The sequence below is a fragment of the Salvelinus sp. IW2-2015 genome, linkage group LG17 (assembly GCF_002910315.2).
Source record: "Salvelinus sp. IW2-2015 linkage group LG17, ASM291031v2, whole genome shotgun sequence".
In the NCBI taxonomy this organism is placed as follows: domain Eukaryota; kingdom Metazoa; phylum Chordata; class Actinopteri; order Salmoniformes; family Salmonidae; genus Salvelinus; species Salvelinus sp. IW2-2015.
Window position 1 is genome coordinate 24,910,839 of NC_036857.1, and position 17,892 is coordinate 24,928,730.

The window sequence follows — 17,892 nt, forward strand, 5'->3', positions numbered from 1 at the left end:
AACTGTGGGAAGCATTGGCATCAACATGGGCCAACATCCCTGTGAAACGTTTGACACCTTGTAGAGTCCATGCCCTGATGAATTGAGGCTGTTCTGACTCAATATTAGGAAGGGGTTCTTAATGTTCTGTACACTCAGTGTACAGTATATCCACTGTACACATGAATCGCAGCAAAGTATATATATGAAGTACCAGAAATTCCTGTCTAGAAAAATACTTTAAAGTCAGATTTTATAGGTCGTAATTTTTTTACGTAGTTACTGCACTTTGCCTTTGTAAGGCAGAATAGAGCCTCCCACAATGTAGGCGATGGCTGCAGGATGAAATGGGTGAAAAGCAACTGCAGAAACAGTCCACTACAGTTAAAACTTCATGATCTTTGATTACGACGTAAGTCACATATGTCAGGTTTTGGCCAGGACTGTTCAGGTTTTGTTCACTAGATGTCCCCCTTGCACCTTTTTTGTACCTTTTGTTTTTCTTGCCCTAATTATTGTTTGCACCTGTAAGTCATTCCCTTGTTAGTATTTAAACCCTGTGTGTTCCTTAGTTCCTTGCTCAGTGTTTGTATGTTAGCACCCAGCCCCAGCCCAAGCCTTGTTGTGAACATATATTTTTCTCTTGTTGGATTTTCCAGAGGTTCTCTGGTTTTGTTCTTGAGTGTTTCGGATTAGTCTTTTGAGGTTTGTTTTTTCCCTTGCTGTTCTTACCACTTTGTGGATTTTCTTTGTATTTTGGAAGATATCCCTTTTTTGCCTCTTGGCTGTATTTTGGACTTTGTGGATTTAGATTCTTTGCCTGAAGATCTTGTTCTTTAATTAAACCACCATCTCTAGTACTGCTGTGTCTGCCTCATCTTCTGGGTTCTGCCGATTATTAGTGACTGTTTCACGCACCGGGTCCTGACAACATAATTTTTATCCCACACTTTGAAAAGGCAGTGACCATCTTGACAAAATTGATCCACTCGAATGTGCCCTTTGTGTCCTTGGAAGTATGACAACTAAAATCAGTCTCTTCTATTCCAAAAATATATACCAGGCGGTGTCAGAGGAAGGCCCTGAAAATTGTCAAAGACCCCAGGCACCCTAGTCATAGACTGTTCCCTCAGCTACCACATGGCAAGCGGTACCGGAGTGCCAAGTCTAGGTCCAAGAGGCTTTTCAACAGCTTCTACCCCCAAGCCATTAGACTCCTGAACATCTGGTCAAATGGCTACCCAGACTATTCACCCCACTCCCCCCCTCTCCACACCGCTGCTACTCTCTGTTGTCATCTATGCATAGTCACTTTAATTAATTCAACCTACATGTACATACTACCTCAACTAACCGGTGCCTCCGCTGTCTCCTAGAGATGAACGTTCTTTGGTGCAAAAAGTGCAAATCAATCCCAGAACAACAGCAAAAGGACCTTGTGAAGATGCTGGAGGAAACAGGTACAAAAGTATCTTCATCCACAGTAAAATGAGTCCTATATCAACATAACCTGAAAGGCCGCTCAGCAAGGAAGAAGCCACTGCTCCAAAACCGCCATAAAAAAGCCAGACTACGGTTTGCAACTGCACATGGGGACAAAGATCGTACTTTTTGGAGAAATGTCCTCTGGTCTGATGAAACAAAAATAGAACTGTTTGGCCATAATGACCATCGTTATGTTTGTAGGAAAAACGGGGAGGCCGAAGAACACCATCCCAATCGTGAAGCACAGGGGTTGCAGCATCATGTTGTGGGGGTGCTTTGCTGCAGGAGGGACTGGTGCACTTCACAAAATAGATGGCATCACGAGGGAGGAAAATTATGTGGATATATTGAAGCAACATCTGAAGACATCAGTCAGGAAGTTAAAGCTTGTTCGCAAATGGGTCTTCCAAATGGACAATGACCCCAAGCATACTTCCAAAGTTGTGGCAAAATGGCTTAAGGACAACAAAGTCAAGGTATTGGAGTCGCCATCACAAAGCCCTGACCTCAATCCTATTGAAAATTTGTGGGCAGAACTGAAAAAGCGTGTGCGAGCAAGGAGGCCTACAAACCTGACCCAGTTACACCAGCTCTGTCAGGAGGAATTGGCCAAATTTCACCCAATTTATTGTGGGAAGCTTGTGGAAGGCTACCCGAATCGTCTGACCCAAGTTAAACAATTTAAAGGCAATGCTACCAAATACTAATTGAGTGTATGTAAACTCCTGACCCACTGGGAATGTGATGAAAGAAATAAAAGCTGAAATAAATTATTCTCTCTACTATTATTCTCACATTTCACATTCTTAAAATAAAGTGGTGATCCTGACTGACCTAAAACAGGGCATTTTTACTAGGATTAAATGTCAGGAATTGTGGAAAAAATGGGTTTACATTTTGGTATTTGGCTAAGGTGTATGTAAACTTCCGACTTCAACTGTAGGTAGAATTATTAAAGTGACTATGTATAGATTATACAAGCATGTGAGTCTCGTGTTCCTATTTCACAACCTCTGCGGGCTTTTGGAATTGCCTGTACACGGTCGAGCAAAAATAATAGGCCTAAACTTTATTTATGCTACATTATTGCAAGCTAAATGTTTCTGATCAGTGATAGACAAGCTATACCACCTCCATTTATTTGCCCAGCCAGAGAATTAACCAAATATACAGACAGAGATTCAGTGAAACAAAGTCACAGGCTTTTGGTCGGGAGTAGGCATTGGCTACTAAGCGACTGCGAGTGAAGAGAAAAATAATCCACTTGTTAACATGCTGGCAAAATGTTTTAATAAATGAGCCAACTAGACAAGATGATCATGAGCAGTACTCACCAGGGATGATCTCTTGATAAGTGTGTGAATTAGACAATTTTCCTGTCCTGCTAAGCATTCAAAATGTAAAGTACTTTTGGGAGTCAAGGAGTAAAAAGTACATTATTTTCATTAGGAATGTAGTGAAGTAAAAGTAAAAGTAGTCAAAAATATAAGTAGTAAAGTACAGATACCCCCAAAAACGACTTAAGTAGTACTTTAAAAGTATTTTTACACCACTGTATGTATAGGGGGTGGTGAGGTGTGTTTAGGGTTGGGCAGAGGTGAGGGTGAAGTGTGTTTAGGGTTGGGCAGAGGTGAGGGTGAAGTGTGTTTAGGGTTGTGGAGAGGTGAGGGTGAAGTGTGTTTAGGGTTGTGGAGAGGTGAGGGTGAAGGTGTGTTTAGGGTTGTGGAGAGGTGAGGTGAAGGTGATGTTTAGGTGTGGGAGAGAGCTAAAAAGAGAGAGGTCAGGGAGAGGTGAAGTGTGTTTAGGGTTGTGGAGAGATGAGGTGAAGTGTGTTTAGGGTTGTGGAGAGGTGAGGGTGAAGTGTGTTTAGGGTTGTGGAAGGAGTGAGGTGAAGTGTGTTTAGGGTTGAGATAGGTGAGGTTTGTTTTATGGTTGTGTGATGTGAGGGTGGTGGGTGTGTTTAGGTTGTGGAGAGATGAGGGTGAAGTGTGTTTAGGGTTGTGGAGAGGTGAGGGTGAAGTGTGTTTTGGGTGTGGAGAGGTTGAGGGTGAAGTGTGTTTAGGGTTGTGGAGAGGTGAGGGGAAGTGTGTTTAGGGGTGGAGAGGTTGAGGGTGAAGTGTGTTTAGGGTTGAGATAGGTGAGAGTGTGTTTATGGTTGTGTGATGTGAGGGTGGTGCGGTGCGTTTAGGGTTGGGCAGAGGTGAGGTATCATCCACTACGTGCAGACTCCCTGCTTCATATTCACACACCTGAGAGATGTGGATGGGTGGCAGGTAGCCTAGCGGTTAAGTGCTTTGGGCCAGTAACCGAAAGGTCGCTGGTTCAAATCCCAGAGCTGAGTAGGGGAAATATCTTCCGATGTGCCCTTGAACAAGGAACTTAACCCTAATTGCACCAGTAAGAGGCTCTGGATAAGAGAGTGTGCTAAATGACTAAAATGCAGCAGCGGTGGCATAATTGGGACGGGACGACTTTCATCCAGCTTGAGGATACGAGGAGGAAGTACTAGTTCGACTGGCCTTTCTTGGAAACAAATGGCTCAGTTTCTATAGCCATGGCGAGCAAATTACCTTCCCCAAAAGACCCCTAGAACCACATGACAAAGCCTGGTGCTGGAGAGAGAACTGAAACAATGGCCCTTCGCCTGTTAATAAATGAAGAAGGGTGCATTGTCTGTGTGCGTGCATGCATTGTAATGGGAACCATTATGTTAATGTGTCCTGTTATGCAAAGTAAAAGAGAATGGAGACATGGTTTTGAGGTTATTTTCTGAAAATATTCTTCCATAATAGAGTTGCTGATAAGATTGTTGTAACTCCTGGTCGGTATTGATCCAACTGGGGGAGTGTTTTTGACATGTTAATTAGAGGTCGACCGATTATGATTTTTCAACGCCGATACCGATTATTGGAGGACCAAAAATCCCCGATACCGATTAATCGGACGATTTTTAAAATGTATTTGTAATAATGACAATTACAACAATACTGAATGAACACTTATTTTAACTTAATATAATACATCAATAAAATCTATTTAGCCTCAAATAAATAATGAAACATGTTCAATTTGGTTTAAATAATGCAAAAACAAAGTGTTGAAGAAAGTAAAAGTGCAATATGTGCCATGCAAGAAAGCTAACGTTTAAGTTCCTTGCTCAGAACATGAGAACATATGAAAGCTGGTGGTTCCTTTTAACATCCTTTTAACATGTCTTCAATATTCCCAGGTAAGAAGTTTTAGGTTGTAGTTATTATAGGAATTATAGGACTATTTCTCTCTATACCATTTGTATTTCATATACCTTTGACTATTGGATGTTCTTATAGGCCCTTTAGTATTGCCAGTGTAACAGTATAGCTTCCATCCCTCTCCTCGCTGCTACCTGGGCTCGAACCAGGAACACATCGACAACAGCCACCCTCGAAGCAGCGTTACCAATGCCGAGCAAGGGGAACAACTACTCCAAGTCTCAGAGCGAGTGACGTTTGAAACGCTATTAGCGCGCACCCCGTTAACTAGCTAGCCATTTCACATCGGTTACACCAGCCTAATCTCGAGAGTTGATAGGCTTGAAGTCATAAACAGCGCAATGCTTGAAGCATTGCGAAGAGCTGCTGGCAAAACGCACAAAAGTGCTGTTTGAATGAATGCTTACGAGCCTGCTGGTGCCTACCATCGCTCAGTCAGACTGCTCTATCAAATCATAGACTTATTTATAACATAATAACACACAGAAATACGAGCCTTAGGTCATTAATATGGTCAAATCTGGAAACTATCATCTCGAAAACAAAACGTTTATTCTTTCAGTGAAATACGGAACCGTTCCGTATTTTATCTAACGGGTGGCATCCATAAGTCTAAATATTCCTGTTACATTGCACAACCTTCAATGTTATGGCATAATTACGTACAATTCTGGCAAATTAGTTCGCAATGAGCCAGGCGGCCCAAACTGTTGCATATACCCTGACTCTGCATGCAATGAACGCAAGAGAAGTGACACAATTTCACCTGGTTAATATTGCCTGCTATCCTGGATTTCTTTTATCTAAATATGCAGGTTTAAAAATATATACTTCTGTGTATTGATTTTAAGAAAGGCATTGATGTTTATGGTTAGGTACACGTTGGAGCAACGACAGTCCTTTTTCGCGCACTGCATCGATTATGTGCAACGCAGGACACGCTAGATAAACTAGTAATATCATCAACCATGTGTAGTTATTTATAACTAGTGATTATGATTGATTGATTGATTGTTTTTTATAAGATAAGTTTAATGCTAACTAGCAACTTACCTTGGCAGGTGGTTAGAGCGTTGGACTAGTTAACCGTAAGGTTGCAAGATTGAATCCCCGAGCTGACAAGGTAAAAATCTGTCGTTCTGCCCCTGAACAAGGCAGTTAACCCACCGTTCCTAGACCGTCATTGAAAATTAGAATGTGTTCTTAACTGACTTGGCTAGTTAAATAAAGGTGAGAAAAAAAAAAAATGGCGTCCAAAATTAACGATTTCCGATTGTTATGAAAACTTGAAATCGGCCCTAATTAATCGGTCGACCTCTAATCTTAATAGTTCAGCGTAGACCATGCTTTGTGTGGAATATACAAGCTGGATGAGATTACATGATCACTGGGCTTTTGTTGGTGAGAACTATAGCTCTAGGGTGCCTCACTTTGGCAAATGTAACTTCTGATGAGTAAAAAGAAGACCTTCCAAATGTAATGTGATCTCAATTATGCACCACCAGGGTTGTGTTCAGTAGGGCATACGGTAGCAAAACATTTATAAACTAAAAATGAAAATAAGTTCAGGTAGTCCCTCCCTGTTTCAGTCCGTTTTCTTCTGTTTGGTACCTAATGAACACAACCCAGGTTAGGTGCAGTTCCCAACTGTGTGATATTAGATCTAAACAGTAGCAGAAATCAGGGCAAACAAACTGAGCTAGTCTGAAATGAGAGGAAATTAGGGTTTATTGTGTGAGAGCGTTTGATTTGTCAAAAGAACAATTCGTGAAAAAAAGATCAGAATTGGGCTGCCTGTCTAAACGCAGCCTTTGTCCTTTTTTACCCTGTATTAGTACTTTATTTTTTACCCTGTATTAGTACTTTATTTTTTACCCTGAAGTCACCATCTGACACAATTACATCTCTATGAGAAATATCTATATGGAACTGAAAGAGAATGTATTGTTGGAAAAAGTTAAATGTTTTGTTTTTCCCCGATGTGTTTAAATGTTCACCATGGTGAAAGAAGTAGGTGGTATACAGAGATCCTATTACATTACTAGAGGGGCTATGTCATAAACCCTCAAAGTTGCTGAATTGGGTGAATTCGGGGAGAATTCCAAACCAGTCTAATTGGAATGAATGGCAGTATAGGCATAATTCAGATTTTACTTATGCAGGAAAATAAAAGTAAGCTAAGTGATATCAGAAATTGTGTAATAGATTATTTAACGGGTTTTATAAACATGTCTGAATAAATAGCCTCTAAAATATGTAAAACAGACCAATTTCTAATGTAGTTTTCTTAGAAAGCTGAGAGTGCTATTATATGATACAATATCAGTACTTGTTGCATTTACAACTTGTATAAATCCTATCATCAACTGATTTCAGCCAGTGTACGGCTGTGGCTTGACTGCATTGTTTTAATGGAATGTTGGCGTATTGGCAGTTAATTTGAAAAATGTACGGAATCATTCCTCTAAAACTGTCTGGCTAGCTGGCTAACACGCATACAGTGCAGATGAATTCTTCAAATTCCTTATTTTACACTATCATGTTTGACCAACTCCCTGACCTTTATCCCAACATAAGAAGGTTCATGTCCATTTTAGTACTGTAATTCCTAATTCTATGGTGGAACATAACTTAGCGACTTGGTGCATAGAATAGCCTTGGGATGGCTTCCTCTAAAATATATCTGAGAAATCCAACTTCCTTTGCCTGATTCTTAGGCCAATTCCATTGTCCATGCTCCAAGATGACGCTATGAGCTGGAATGTTGATATGTCGTGAATGCTTCCCCTCTCCAGAATCCCCATCTACACCTCACAATGCCATGGAATGTCAAGGTGCCCATGAAGTCATCCCAGACCACATATGAGACATGAGGAAATATGTCCCCCTACTCCATGCGGACCAATAAATGGCCTTCCTCACAGAAAGAGCCTGCACTCCAGCCAAACGGCTTCCTACAAAAGCAGGAAGGGACCAGGAAGTAATGTAGCACTACCGCACATAGGCTAGATACCATCTATAGAACCCAAGGCAATACTCACCTAACAATAACAATGCTCTTATAGCAGTAATGAGATTACATCAAAATCCTGGAAAAATCTGCTTTGAGGGGAGGAGACATCGTTTTGTTGCCAAGCAATCAGAGGCCAATTACCCTGGGGTAAATCCATTTGAATTCAATCACTTTTTGACAGCACCCCTTCTGATTTGAACAAAGCCTTCCATACATATTTGCCCATTGTAGAAGTGCTCAGAAAGTTAATTTTGGACTTGAACGGCAAACCATTCAAGAGATAAAAGGTTCTCAGAGTTGACCTATTTTGCATACCCCACCATACCATGAGACATCCATGTCTTTTTTTTTATTTTTATTGACATTTACTTACCTTAAATGTCAATTATCTAAAAATGCATAAACCCCGATTTCTTTTTAGACCCATTTTGCATCTGATGTTTTTGTGTTGTGCTCACCATCGGTTGAGACATGCTTTTGAATACAGGGTAACTGTCAGGTTTTGGCTGATAAATTTATTCAAATTGGAATCAAATTGAAATGTCAACTTCAAAATGGTACCACAAAGATGATTGAAGGTCCACATATCACAAAGAATGTTTACTTGAATGGGAACATCTGTTTTACATTATACTGTCAATCCTCCATAAGATACCTATTGAAATCATAGAAATATAGATATAGAATATACATGACCATTTAAGTTGACATTCAATGGTGGGTGGCCCAGTGAAGTTAGAAGTTAAAATTTCAATTGAATTGAAATGGTGTAGCAGCGAAATTGCAGTGGTCTGACGGGATAGGTCGATTCTATGATTGAAATGACACCCACCCTGTATTAGAGAGCATGTTGTGACTCAACCGATCGCGGCCACAACACAAAAACCTTAGATGATGTAAACTAGGGTCTAAGCTACAACATATGCAAATATGAAACTAATCTGAGTTGACACATTTTCAGATAATTGACATTAAAAGGTGAAAAATATATATATATTCAAGAAATTATAAAATAGTTTGACAACCCTGTACGTAAGCTTTTAAATGATAAACTCAACCGTTTATATTTTCCAGAGATGAAGACATGGATATCTCATGGTATGGTCGGGTATGCAGAAGGCGTGAATTTTGAGCACCAGTATCTCCTGAATGGTTTGGCATTCAGGTCCAAAAAGACACTTTCTGACCACTTCTTCCACGTGCAAACATGTTTACAAAGTTTTGTTTCAATCAAAAGGGATGCTGTCAAAAAGTGATTGAATTCAAATGGATTCACCTCCTGTTCTATAGAGGTGGCTATCAGACCTAGATGAACAAATAGAAACCCTTACATCAACTGGGCAATCATTTGACTGAAAAGCTACTTCTCTAACAGGGGAGTGTGTTGCAGAAAAGTACAACACACCATTTGCAAAACATATCTGAACACACTCACATGTAAAAAGCACATGAAGACATTAAGTTCCATTAGCTATACTGAACAAAAATAAATGCAATTTCAAAGGTTTTACTGAGTAAAGAGTTCATATAAGGAAATCAGTCAATTTAAATAAATGCATTAACCCCTAATCTATGGATTTCACATGACTGTGCAGGGGTGCAGCCATGGGTGGACCTTGGAGGGCATAGGCCCACCCATTGGGGAGCCAGGCCCTGCCAATCAGAATTCGTTTTCATACAAAAGGGCTTTATTACAGACAGAAATACTCCTCAGCGCACCCCAGTGATCCCACAGGTGAAGAAGCCGGATGTGGAGGTCCTGGGCTGGCGTGGTTACACGTGATCTGCGGTTTTGAGGCCGGTTGTGAATACTGTCAAATTCTCTAAAATGACGGAGGCAGCTTATGGTAGAGAAATTAATATTCAACAGCTCTGGTGGACATTCCTGCAGTCAGCATGCCAATTGCACTCTCCCTCAAAACTTGAGACATCTGTGGCATTGTGTTGTGACAAAACTGCACATTTTAAAAGTGGCCTTTTATTGTCCCCTGCACAAGGTGCACTTGCATAATGATCATGCTGTTTAATTGGCTTCTTGTAATGCCACACCCGTCAGGTGGATGGATTATCTTAGTAAAGGAGAAATGCTCACTAACAGGGATGTAAACAAATATTTGAGATAAATCATATTTATTTTTGTGCATATGGAACGTTTCTGGGATTTTTTATTTTAGCTCATGAAACATGGGACCAACAGCTTACATGTTGCGTTTATATTTTTGTTCAGTATAGAATGCATGGTAGAGGCCTCCCGAGTGGCGCAGCTGTCTAAGGCACTGCATCGGCAGTGTTGAAGCATCACTACAGCCTGGTGTTCCATCCCAGGCTGTGTCATTACCGGCCGTGACCGGAAGTCCCATAGGGCAGCGCACAATTGGCCCTGCGTCATCCGGATTAGGGGAGGGTTTGGCTGTGGGGAGGGGCTTTACTTGGCTCATCGCGCTCTACCGACTCCTTGTGGCGGGTCATGTTTTGGAGGACACAAGACTCGACCTTCGCCTCTCCCGTTGCAGTGATGAGACAAGATCGTAATCATGAAATTGGGGGGGGGAAAGGGGCAAAAATAAATAAATAAATAAATATATATATATATACACACACACACACTAAAATATAATTCTGCATGGTAGACTGCTACAGAAAACATTCCTCACACCAACATTAGAAGTAGGCAATAACATATAGGCTGAAACATACTTTGGAAGAAGAGGCATAACAATGTTCAAGGCAGTGAATACAAAACCTGAGCCAGTATTCCTTGCCATTTAGTCTTTACCTATGTTCTCCAAAGTTAAAGCTGTTTTATGGCCTTCCCTTAAGTAAATGTAGAGTTAAATAAGAGGTTTTCCCAGCATTTTCTGATTTGCTATTTGGCATAGAGGTTGTTTAATGGTGCAGGGGAAGGACAAGTTGCTGTCTGGGTTATTGATTGAAGCCAAATTAAGAAGTCAACTCGTTTCCACCCCTCAGATGCCTCTCCTCAGCCCTAAATTATACAAAATAATGGCCTCCTCTATCACACACACAGATATCTGTGTGTGTGATCGTAAAATTATGGACAATAACCGTGAACTAAAAAACGAATTGTCCAAATTTTCTAAAAAACTTTATTTTCAGTTAGATGGAGTTTACCCAATAGAGGTTTTAGATTTTTATATGAAGAGGGTAAAGTTGGTAATCATTTTACAAGCAGAATGGCATGGTAGGACAAGAAGCTTCATTTCCAAAAGTTTCAATCGGTCAGAACCATTCGTTTTAGAGACAGAGGTATGACCAAAGCTGTGCTTTATTCATTAGGTATGTTGTAGCTAATTTTCAAATATGCATTATATGATACATTACAAGCTTAAAAAAAACTAAAAAGATGCACATATACATTGTCGACACTCTCACAGTCAACACACACACTAAAATCAGTCGATACCCCATCAGCTCTAAATTAATGAGGCATCCAGAGACGATGTTGGTAATGAGACTTTGAAATGCTTTGACATTTCGCTTTCTCCAAGACAGAAAACCCAACAACCTTTTAGGGGGAGAGACACACTCCTTCACCTTTGAACAAGGAGAGGGGTAGCGTTGAAACAGGTAAACAATGTAATTTGGAGAATGTCATGAGGCGACAGCTGAATAAGAAGGGGAGAGAAAACGAGAAAAGTCAAAAGCAGAGAAGACAGAGGAGGAGAGAGAGGAGGGGATGAGAGAGAAAGGAGGAAGAGAGATTAGAGGAATGGAGAGGAGATGAGAGCGCGAGGACGGAACGCAACAACACAGACCAATTACCTGCTATGTTTCCCCTCTCCAGCCACAGAGGAGAACGACAGTGAGAAAGAAAGAAACAGAGACAGACAGACAGAAGGAGTGTGAGAGAAGAGACGTGGGAAAGCGAGAGAAGGCCGGAGAGAGAGGAGAAAGATAGGTGGGAGAGGGGGGCGGAATGTGTCAGAGTGAGTGGGGTTGTCAGCGGATGAGAGCCACCCCCTCTGATCCAATCATTTAGACAGGTGGGTGGGTCCCTTTGTGTCCAGGCCAATAACACAGCACACAGGGTTAGCCACAGCGGGAGTGTTCACCTGCCCATCACAGCAGCCACCGACAGCAGAGAAGCTGAGTGGTCCCAAGGAGATGCATGCAAGCTTCCCATTTTAAAAATGGACATTACACTACAAAATCAAAGCTTGTGAGATGACCCTTTAAGGACTCAAAAGTGTATGGAGTGCCTATTATTGGGATGAGGAGACTATTGTTGGTGATGGTCAATGGCTTGCTCTTTTGTTGGGGATAGGAGTCAGAGCTAACAAGGAAAAGAACCCAATAGCCAAACACAATGTTTCATTTTCAGGTCATTTTCATAGCAGAGCAACCAGGAGAGTATGTACAATTGGTGCATTATAGACAGAACTATTCAGTATGTAATCACGTTTCAATAAGTAACACTCTCACGCAATCAATATTCTCCCATGTAGAAATCGATGCTCACAATGTCAGAGACTGTGCGTTGGTCTCTGTGTGTGCAGAACAGAGATGCATGAAGATGGCATATATACAGAGAGGATACTGGGGGTGTATGAAAACTGATTGAGATCACAGGTTGTATCTTGGAGATTAGCTTCCCTTGAGGCCACAGTGCAGCTAATCAGAAAACGCTCTTAAATAAGACAGCTGGTTAGTAATTATAAAACAGCAGTGGATGAACCAGTTCCCTCTAAGGCAGTAATTCAGCCCTGATGCCAGACTTAAGGCCAGGCTGTGGACAGAGAGCAGCCACTGGTCACTAAATCCTGCTAATACTGGCTGCTAGGACCGGACCGAGCCGGTTGGAGTAAGAGGGGGGGTAAATCAAGAAGTAAATGCCAGAAGATAGTGAGATACAGTTTAGTGGTTTGGTGTAAGTATTAACAAAGAGTCTATGAGATAGAGTGCTAATGTAGGATCAGGTCTTCCACATTCATTATTACTTAAAAAGGACTCCTAGATGCTTTGTGAATACAGGCCATGATCTAGTCGCCAAACATGATGCAATTATGTTGATGCAACGCAATATCAGGCTTGACAGACAACTATTATCACCATGAGTGTCCCTTTATTTTAGCTAGCTAAGCAGGATAAAGATGAAGGCAAAACACAAAAACACAGACATGGTGTGATGGTGATAATTGCCAGATTGTGGCTGTCGCTCTACAGTTTTAAAAATTGTGTCCTTTAGGATTACTGAAATCCTTTAGGAAATTGGCCCTAATCCCAAACAAATTCAATGGGATAATTGAATGTAATTCATTGGATGATGATATGCCTTTGAACCAGGGCATGGCAAACCTTTGTTCTTACACTTCGTTGGGTTCCAACCCTATAAAGACGACATGAGGCCAAGTGTCTTAATGACCATGTCTCATCCCCTGATTACACACCAGAGCTAGCTACGTTATCAATGGGAAGCACCACGGCAACAGGCTTGCGTCACCGCAGCAGTGCCATGGCAACCTGTGTTTACTATGTGTACATCGGTGCTCCCGGATCCCTCCCTCCTTTACAGCTCTTCCCCCTAGCCCCCAGTGCTGTTGCGTCACTACACTCATGATCAGCCCTCCTGAGCTGGCCTGCTGGGACAGCTGGAGATGATGCTGCTCAACATGCCCTGCCTGCTGAACTGGGCTGGGCGTGCTGCTGATCATCAGATCCAAATCCTCCACAGAAAGAAACACCACCATGGGCTACTCCTCCTGCCCCCCTCTTGGGCCTGTATCCTGCTGGGCGTGCTGCTGCTTATAAGACCCAAAACCTCCAAGATATCTAGGCTGTGGGCTTGTAAAGCGGGCCTTGTCACCTCCGTCCAACCTCCCTCTTACCCCTGTAGCTTGTTGTCAATTAGCCCGGCTTATGACCCAACCAGGCCCTCAGCTCTACACTCAGTCCAAAACCCCTTACATAAACAGATCAAGTGAGGGTCATATGCTCCCAGGTCTCCTAATGCAAACGGACACCCCCACACACCACATCCCCTCTCAGCTCCATGACAGCTAGAGCGATTTTGTCCAGAGGCCATTGTTTACAGAGAGCCAGTCACAGAGACCATTAACAGCACCAGCTCTAGGTCTCCCTCCTCTCTGAGCCCTAGCCTTGTTCTTATGACTCAACCATTGTTATCAGCCAACTGACATTTTTCTTAAATTAATTCATTATGACAGAGGTCATCAGGAAAGAGAAAAAAATGGCAACAGAAGATTTTTCCATTTTGAAATGAATACAAGCTGTATTATGATCAGTTTTATTTAAATATTTGTAGGGAAGGGAAACCCTTAAAAGAAAAGGCCTTAGCTAGCTATTGTGAAAGCTTTGCTGGAAAGGTACAAGAGAAGGTTGGACTTTACCGTAGATAGACATATCGATTGGCCAGCTAGACCGAGACAAGCGACAGTACGCCTCGTCTGTAATTTCCGACAGTACTTACTGAGATGAACAAAGCAAAGGACAGGGATTCAGTGGATGGCACTGTGAAACAGTTCCTTAAGGGATGGAGTCACGGGGGAAAGCGTTTCCCCACAGGAGACCCCTGCTGCAGCCGCCTCATGCTGCCTGACTTGCAAAACATTGTCACGAGAGACAACGTTATACACATGGACCTTAGCTAACCTACATATATCAGATTCCCCTCAGAACATCCCTAGCCTGGTCCCGGATACGCTTGTGCTGTATCGTAGACTCCTATATGGCTGTGACATGTGACATTTCAAGCAGACCACCATAGACCCTGTGCCCAAGAACACCAAGGTAACCTGCCTAAATGACTACCAACCCGTAGCACTCACATATGTAGCAGTGAAGTGCTTTGAAAGGCTGGTCAAGCTCACAACACCATTATCCCAGAAGCCCTAGACCCAATCTGCATACCACCCCAACAGATGACGCAATCTCTATTGCACTTCACACTGTCCTTTCCCACCAGGACAAAAGGAACACCTACTTGAGAATTCTATTCATTGACTACAGCTCAGTGTTCAACACCATAGTGTCCTCAAAGCTCATCACTAAGCTAAGGACCCTGGGACTAAACACCTCCCTCTGCAACTGGATCTTGGACTTCCTGACGGGCCACCCCCAGGTGGTAAGGGTAGGTAACAACACATCAGCCACGCTGATCCTCAACACAGGGGCCCCTCAGGGGTGCGTGCACAGTTCCCTCCTGTACTCCCTGTTCACCAATGACTGCACGGCCAAGCTGGAATCCAACACCATCATTAAGTTTGCCGATGACATAACAGTGGTAGGCCTGATCACAGACAACGATGAGACAGCCTATTGGTAGGAGGTCAGAGACCTGGCAGTGTGGTGCCAGAATAACAACCTCTCCCTCAACATGATTAATACAAAGGAGATGATCGTGGACTACAGGAAAAGGAGGGCCGAGCACACCCCCATTCCCATCAACGGGGTTGTAGTGGAGCAGGTTGAGAGCATCCAGTTCCTTGTTGTCCACATCACCAACGAACAATCATGGTCCCAAGACAAAGACAGTCATGAAGATGGCACGACAACGCCTATTCCCCGCAGGAGACAAAAGATTTGGCACAGATCCTCAGATTGTCAAAAAGTTCTACAGCTGCACCATCGAGAGCATCCTGACTGGTTGCATCACTGCCTGGTATGGCAACTGCTCGGCCTCTGAACGCAAGGCATTACAGAGGGTAGTGCTTACGGCCCAGTACATCACTGGGGCCAAGCTTCCTGCCATCCAGGACCTCTATACCAGGCGGTGTCAGAGGAAGGCTCTAAAAATGTTCAAAGACTCCAGCCACCCTAGTCATAGACTGTCTTCTCTGCTACCGCACGGCAAGCAGTACCGGAGCGCCAAGTCTAGGTCCAAAAGGCTTCTTAACAGCTTCTACCCCCAAGCCATAAGACTCCTGAACAGCTAATCAAATGGCTACCCGGACTGACCCCCCCACCCACCATTTATACGCTTGCTGCTACTAAATAGTTATTATTATGTCACTTTACCTCTACCTACATATTACCTCGACTAACGGTGTCCCCTGTACATAGCCTCGCTACTGTTACTCTTTAATTTTTATTATTACTCTATTACTCTGTTCATTTTAGTAAATATTTTAACACTTATTTTTCTTAAAACTGCCTTGTTGGCTTCTTAGGGCTAGGTGTCCCGCTGGCGGGACACCTGTCGACAACTTCCGGTGAAATTGGAGGGCGCGCAATTCAAATAAGTAATCATAAAAATTATGGATATTAAACATCTAGGTACATACAAGTGTCTTATATCGGTTAAAAGCTTAAATTCTTGTTAATCTAAGTGCATTGTCCGATTTATAATAGGCTTTACAGCGAAAGCATGCCATGCGATTGTTTGAGGACGGCGCCCCACATCGAAATATTTTTCAAACAGCACAGGCTTCATAAAATCACAAATAGCGATTAAATATTCAATTACTTTTTGAAATTCTTCCTCTGATTTGCAATCCAAAGGATCCCAGCTACAACATGCATGGTCCTTTTGTTAGATAAAATCCTTCTCTATAACCCAAAAAGTCAGTTTAGTTGGCGCCATCGATTTGAGTAATCCACTCGTTCAACATGCAGAGAAAGGAATCCAAAAAGCTACCGCTAAACTTTGTTAAAACAAGACAAAATATGTTTCTATATAATCCTCAGGTACCCTAAAATGTAATTAAACTATAATATTTCATACGGAGGTATGTTCAATAGAGGTATGTTCAATAGGAAAGTAAAATTAGCAGGTGCGTGTCTTCTTTGTCGCGCGCGCACAGACTGATTTCCAACTCTGACTCCCAGTAACAAAACTCAAAATTCGTCCTCGTTTGGAAAGAAACAAGCCTGAAACCTTGAACAAAGACTGTTGACATCTAGTGGAAGCCATAGGAATTGCAATCTGGGAGCTGGAATTGCATATGCCCCATAGCTTTCTATTGTAAGAGCATTGGCTTTTCTCCTACCATATCAATTGTGTTATAGTCTCATACATAATTTTAACATTTCTACAAACTTCAGTGTTTTCTATCCAATGGTATCAATTATATGCATATCCTGGCTTCTGGGCCTGTGTAACAGGCAGTTTACTTTGGGCACGTTAGTCAGACATGAAGTGGAGATGTAGTCAGACATGAAGTGGAGAGTAGTCAGACATGAAGTGGAGAGTGAAATGCTTGTAAACATTTCACTCTAAGGTCTACCTACACCTGTTGTATTCGGCGCATGTGACAAAGATTTTTTTTATTTGACATGTCAATCATGTTGGCACAAATAGACTGGGAACCACGCTAGAGCATCCCCCCTTTCAGCCGTGCGTCCTCCGAAACACAACTCAACCAAGCCGCACTGCATCTTGACACAACACCCACTTAACCCGGAAGCCATCCGCACCAATTTGTCGGAGGAAACACTGTACACCTGGCGACCATGTCAGCGTGCACTGCGCCCAGCCACAGGAGTCACTTGTGCGCGATGGGACAAGGACCTCCCTGCCGCCAAACCCTCCCCTAACGCGGACGACGCTGGGCCAATTGTGCGCCGCCCCATGGGTCTCCGGGGTCGCAAACCCAGAATCTCTAGTGGCACAGCTTGCACTGCGATGCCTTAGACCACTGCACCACTTGGGAGGCCCTTTCACCTCCACATTAACCAAGAGGGGCATCATTCATTTAGAGTCTTGTTCCCACAGCCCTTCTGGGTGCTTCTGTATATACAGTATACCACTGTGTTTCATCTGGGGTTTCTGACTGCAGAGAGCCCTGCATGACTGATGAGACCGGACTAAATCTCTCGCTCCACAGCAGAACTGGGCCCTTTCTTATCACCATGTCCCCAAGCAGAGCCCTTGGTCACCACCTCTGTCCCATGCTCTCTCCGGTTCCCTAGACCCTCCCTCCACACGCACACACGCACGCACTCATAGCCTGCCTCTACGCTCCTGCCAACCCCTTATCTGAGCAGCAAGCAGCTGCAGTAATGAAGGCTGCTTCAGAGACAAATTGCCTGGTGAGAGAGTGCAGGCAAAGTAGAGCTGGAAATGGTGATTGCACCAAAGATTGCACAGTGTAACCAACCAACCCATGGTCGGGACTCTGGAGAGGGGAGGAGGACACCCATGCTGTTGTACTTGGACATGGGTTGTTTCCAGGAGCTCAAGATGTC